Here is a 6,022-nt window from a genome sequence, read left to right as displayed (position 1 = left end):
CTGGCAACAAATGTAATCAACAGTAGACACCTACGGTCTGTTAGCTATCAGAAAATGTCGTTTAAAGGTTTTCGACACATTTGAGCCTTTTGAATATGGGTGAAAGTCATGCGTTTGAACAAACTTGAAACCTATTTATCTCAGCATGCTTCAGATCATGTTAGGCCTCTTGGTGATAAGAAGAAAGTTGTTCAAAGTAAAAAGTTGGCGCCAGACGGATGATTGATGCTTTAACAGGACATAAACTAACTTCTTGCTCTATAGAGTTTCATCTGGCCCTGATATTTTGACAGATACATTTATCTGTCAAAATCTGGTGTCAGAGCCAGAAGAAACTCGGGCTAGTACTTGCCCTAAAAATCATTTCATAGAATCTTGGTCAAAACCCACCTATACGTTTCAAAGAAGATGTTATTTGACAATTTACAATATGCCCCCTCCACAGCTGAGAGTTTTGCGGATATAATTTGAACATCGTGTTCAAATCTCTCTACTAATGCTGTTCTTAATTCGCTTGTAAGTTCAGAGATGTCATTTGAAGGTTCTGCAGTAAATGATAACTTTATGACATGCTGGTGAAAGTCCAACACTAACTTTCAGAGATGTTGTTTAAAGGTTTCACAGCCTTTGTTCCCTAACGGCAACACCCCTCAGCCCCTTCTTGAGTATACTTTTAGATCTTCATCATCTAACGATTATTTTATGGCATGATGGACAAACCTCATTAGTTACAGAGATGTCATTTCAACGTTCAACACTGTGCCACACGTTTTGCTCCTCTGTCCCTTGAGAGGTCAGGCACTTTGTGAGTATAGATCTTGATCTCACCATAGGCTGATTACCCCTGAACACTGTGCCACACGTTTTTCTCATCTGTCCCTTGAGAGGTCAGGCACTATGTGAGTATAGATCTTGATCTCACCATACGCTGATTATTATCCCCCATTTTTCTGTGACTCATGTGACTTAATAAAATATAGATGCAACGCTTTTTCAGCCACAGGGCATTTCTGAAACCCATATTTATTTCATAATCAATAATCACAAACATACATATACAGTATCACACTTAATAAATGGAACATGACAACTATTTTAGTGAAATGCAACTTATAACAGGTACAAGTAACAAATAGCAATGGGTACATTACAATCAATCCATTCCTTCAACATCCTGACCCACACTATCCTACTACAGATGTACTTTTCTCTTGCTTTCATTAAGTACAATTGGAGACGTCTCTATCGGTTTATTAAGACAATAAATACCAACATTAACTCATATAGCTACAATTAAGTTTAACTCATTCACCCCTGAAAACACATTTGAACTCTTCCAATTCAAAGGCTGGAATAGTTCATTATGAAATTTCAGGGGTAAATGCGTTAAACAAAATATGATTAGAAATATCTGAAATTTCATTATCCTTCTTGAACAAACTTTAAGTATAAATTCATTTCATAAAGATACACCATTTCATACACTGGTCTTTCTGAAGATCAAATGTATTATACTGTCACAGGCCTAGGCTACAAAATGATTTCATGGGATGTAACATAACGTAATTTGTCAAAAGGCTACATTTTGAGGTTTTCAGGTTGAGTTATATGTGTGTGAACAACAGGCCAAAACCTTGTCTCCTTGGTATTGAACAATACATAGTTGTATATAAAAAGCTGAATGAATAAACTTGCATTACTAAATGTGGTGGTCTTCGGGATGCTACTGTATTATATATACCAAAAAAACAAAATAGGGCTTCTTTGGTAGAGAAGATGACTATCATTTACACAAAAAAGTTCTATCTGGCACAATGGAATGTTAAAAGTAAATAAAAATGAACTGAACACTTTTGGAGTTAAATCATGAGCTTTATGGTGGTACACTTTTAATGACTGTATACTGGAAAACATTTGCCTTTCATTGGTAAAATCCACATCTGTCAGTGTTAATTTCACCCTTGACATGTAAGAACTAGATATTGTATGTTGTGAACTATCATGAAAAATTCGCCCTCATTGCAAAAGCGAAAACGGTGAAAATTAAACGGTGGAGAAGCGAAAACGGTGAAAATTAAACGGTGGAGAACATTTCCAGGTATACCATATAATGTATTGCAAACTTGACATATTTTTTAACATGCTTTTAAGTAGAATTAAGTCTCACATTAGATAATTTGATTTATATTCTGGGCATGTATTGTACATGTAAGGACTCATCGGCTTCTGAAATAAATTGTAAAACGTCATTTTTTATTTAATGTTTGCTCCACCATAACATGTGGCATACACGTACCTGTACGTATATAACATTATATAACAACCTGGATGGTAACATGCTTTTAAGTAAAGCTAAGAAGACTCACATAATATAAAGTTATACATATTCCTGGCATACATTATAAACACTCATGGGCTTCACAATTAAAGTTGACCACATCAATTATGTTGCAATATTTAAGAACTTTTTCTACTTACAACTGGCCTCAAGTTGGAAGCCGATTGTTATGTTAGTATACAAGGTATTGTCAAACTTATGACTAGCCTCACCGCGAATGTCAACTAGTCTCACTTTGCACGTCTGTGATGTTAGCTTATTATTGAACTTATGACTGGCATCTCCTTGAATTTCGATGACCCTCACTTTGGACGTTGTCTGTGATGTTACCGGATTTACTTGGGTTGGTCAGGTGGTGAAATAGAAAGCACATTCATCTTTCACAAAGTCGGCCAGGGTTTTTGGAAAGGTTACGGGGGTCACCTGCCTGTCCACATGGGTTTCCTCTAAATACTCTAGTTTTTCCCAAATTAACACCATCTACTTGCTTCCATCTTGGCCAACAATAGCAATTAATATAAGTTGGAAGATAGTTGTTTAATAATTATTGTAATGCAAATAATGTTTATATTTTATCCCAATTAGAACTTGGACATTTTGTAAGATGTTAAGATGATAAACCACCTGTTGTTAAACATGTCATAATTGCCACCATTTCCATTCATGCACACAGTGAATCCTAACCTTTGAAGGTTATTGAGAAAATAATCACCAATTTTACATTATATTATTCATCAAATATTGCAAGCCACATGGAGGATATCAATAGCATATACGCCTGAACACTGAAGCATATGGTATCTAATTCTTTACAAAGACTTAATCAGATGAAGTCTTGATGAACTTTTAAGCTGTCAAATTACTTACGATACCTTATCACTTGTATTGAGAGACCTTGTGTTTATCTGTGTTTAACGTCCTATTAGGGGCTATGGTCATATAAGGACGTGCCAGGTTTTGGTGGTGGAGGAAAGCTGAACTTCCTGAAGAAGAAACACTGACCTGTGGCGAGTACCTGTCGACTGCCCCTAGTACGAGGGCTTCAAACCCACAACCCAGAGAATAGTATTAGCACAATTAAGCTGTCTCTCAATACAGGTTCTGTTCAATATGGAATTGTTATATAACCAGTATTTTATTCAATAATGAGGAAAGGTTATTATATACATGTAGTGTCCGAGGGATTGACACAAGCTTAGAACTAATATTAATTCCTTTCCCATAGGAAATGTCACAATGTAAAACATTAAAAATGATCTCTAAACAAAGGTGGTCTCTTAATAGAGGTGATCACATGAGCAGGTTTAAATGTTTCATAAGCACAAATATACCAAACATGATGACGAAGAACTGTAGTAGTACATAACTTATATACAATGGTTTACTGTGGTTTTTTTTTATGATGTAATGTGATAATTCATCTATAACATTTCACTACTTACAGATAGTTATCTGTAACTATTATGTGTCTATACATGTAATGAAGGCCTTCCTCACCACAATGTGTTGTTGGTGATTGGGAAGTAAACATGTTGAAGTTTAATCTTCTGATGATTATCTTCCATGTGACTGTATGTTTTATATATATATTTTTTTGTTTTGCTGAACTTATCATTGCAGTGAGCATTGCAACAGATTATAACCATGGCATAAAAAGGAGGTATATTTCATGTTCTGCGAATAGTATAATAGCGGAAATCCTTATATATAGTAAATTTGTCAGTAACTTACACAAAAGCTTAGTATATAACTTATTCACAAGCTTTGTCAGTAACTTATACAAAAGCTTAATATATAACTTATTCACAAGCTTCATTGGGTACTTATTTGTAAACTCGGGGACTTTTTCATTCCATGAACTCTAAAACTCTTGTCAGTAACTTACACAAAAGCTTAGTATATAACTTATTCACAAGCTTTGTCAGTAACTTATACAAAAGCTTAATATATAACTTATTCACAAGCTTCATTGGGTACTTATTTGTAAACTCGGGGACTTTTTCATTCCATTAACTCTAAAACTCTTGTCAGTAACTTACACAAAGGCTTAGTATATAACTTATTCACAAGCTTGATTGGTAACTTATTCGTAAACTCTGAAACTTATTCATTCCATACACTGTCACTCATTCATCAGCTCTTTGTATCTTATTCAAGGGCATAATCAGAGTGTACTGGCTACAATGTAAGCTGATAACACAATGCATACTCTATGTCATGGAAATATGAAAACAATGTATTTATTGCACACAAAGAAATATTTCATACATCATATCAAATATCACTGCATATGAAGTCATATTTTGAATAATACAAAGCCATATACAATGCCTAGTTGTAAGATGGCAGTGTTAGCGCCCATTAGTTTCGGCCAACAACAATACAATTTTTTGTAATGTCAGCAACAAAGAAATAATTCATATTTTTCTAGTATTAGACGAAGACATGATACATGAAAATATTAACAAAAAACAAAAATGGAATTGGAGAGTGCAAAGCTTCCTCTGAGTTGATCAATATTCAGCATGCTTCAAATATCAAAGATAGATTCTTTATTAAACCCAACACTGAATACACAGTTCACTGAAACATGTTTACTGGTACATGTATATGCAAATTCTTGTCTAAAGCAAACTTACATTTGTGTGCCCTTAGCAAGGAAAAACATGTACCTTGTATGCATGAGTATCAAACTTTTATACCAACATTTGCCCATAGTGACCAACATTTGCCCATAGTGACCAACATTTGCCCATAGTGACCAACATTTCTAGGGCTTTGTTACAACCATGCTTAATTATAGCACTCGTTTGGTTCTAGGCACAACTTGAGTTACTGGGAGACCATCAATTTTGAAAGATTTCATTAAAAATGACAACGAAAAACTCAATTATATAAATAACACCTGTCATAAGAATCGGTTATTAATTATCTAACTCTGAGGTTGTTTCAATACAGTATTGACATTCAGGAAAGTACACCAAACAAAATATGATATTTGAACAATTCTCCAATTTTCCCGAGATTCTAATAAACCTGCTTAGAGAGTCAAACGAATTTATTGAATCTAGGTTAAACATGGAATGCATTTTAAATAGGTATGCATATACATGCATATAATAGTATTTCCTTATATGTAATTACTACCTGAAGAACCAGTAAAAAGAGTGAAAGCGCTTGTAGGAAAAACTTATTGTCCATGAACTTCAATAGGTCATATAACATACACAGCATATCAACATCGCATTACAAAAATGTAGACATTATCACATCCATACCTGGTATAAGTAGCCTTGACCATACCCTTCTGGTCTGACTAGTCCTCATAAGGTACCATTTCATACACCAAACACCTGCTCGTCTAACAGATTTATAAACCTTCACATACAAACACCTGTCTCGTCTAACAGATTTATAAACCTTCACATACAAACACCTGTCTTGTCTGACAGATTTATAAACCTTCACATAAAAACACCTGTCTGGTCCAACAGATTTATAAACCTTTACATGCAAACACCTGTCTGGTCTGATGGGTATATAAACCTTCACATACATTAACACCTGTCTGGTATGATGGGTATATAAACCTTCACATACCAACACCTGTCTGGTCTGATGGGTATATAAACCTTCACATACCAACACCTGTCTGGTCTGATGGGTATATAAACCTTCACATAC

General features: G+C 34.7%; 1 protein-coding gene across 6 annotated transcripts in view; it reads right to left on the bottom strand.

The window, feature by feature from the left end:
- Nucleotides 1–1,368: 1,368 nt before the first annotated feature.
- LOC110452888 (serine/threonine-protein kinase 11-interacting protein-like) overlaps nt 1,369–6,022 on the bottom strand; it is a 36,180-nt gene continuing 31,526 nt past the window's right edge. For all 6 annotated transcript variants that reach the window (XM_021501617.1, XM_021501621.1, XM_021501619.1 and 3 more), the window contains one exon: nt 1,369–6,012. The gene's annotated coding sequence lies outside the window, so the exon portion shown is untranslated. The remainder of the gene's footprint in view (nt 6,013–6,022) is intronic.

The sequence above is a fragment of the Mizuhopecten yessoensis genome, unplaced genomic scaffold (assembly GCF_002113885.1).
Source record: "Mizuhopecten yessoensis strain PY_sf001 unplaced genomic scaffold, ASM211388v2 scaffold6967, whole genome shotgun sequence".
In the NCBI taxonomy this organism is placed as follows: Eukaryota; Metazoa; Mollusca; class Bivalvia; order Pectinida; family Pectinidae; genus Mizuhopecten; species Mizuhopecten yessoensis.
Note: the sequence above shows the minus strand (reverse complement) of the source record. Positions and strands in the feature narration are given on the sequence as shown.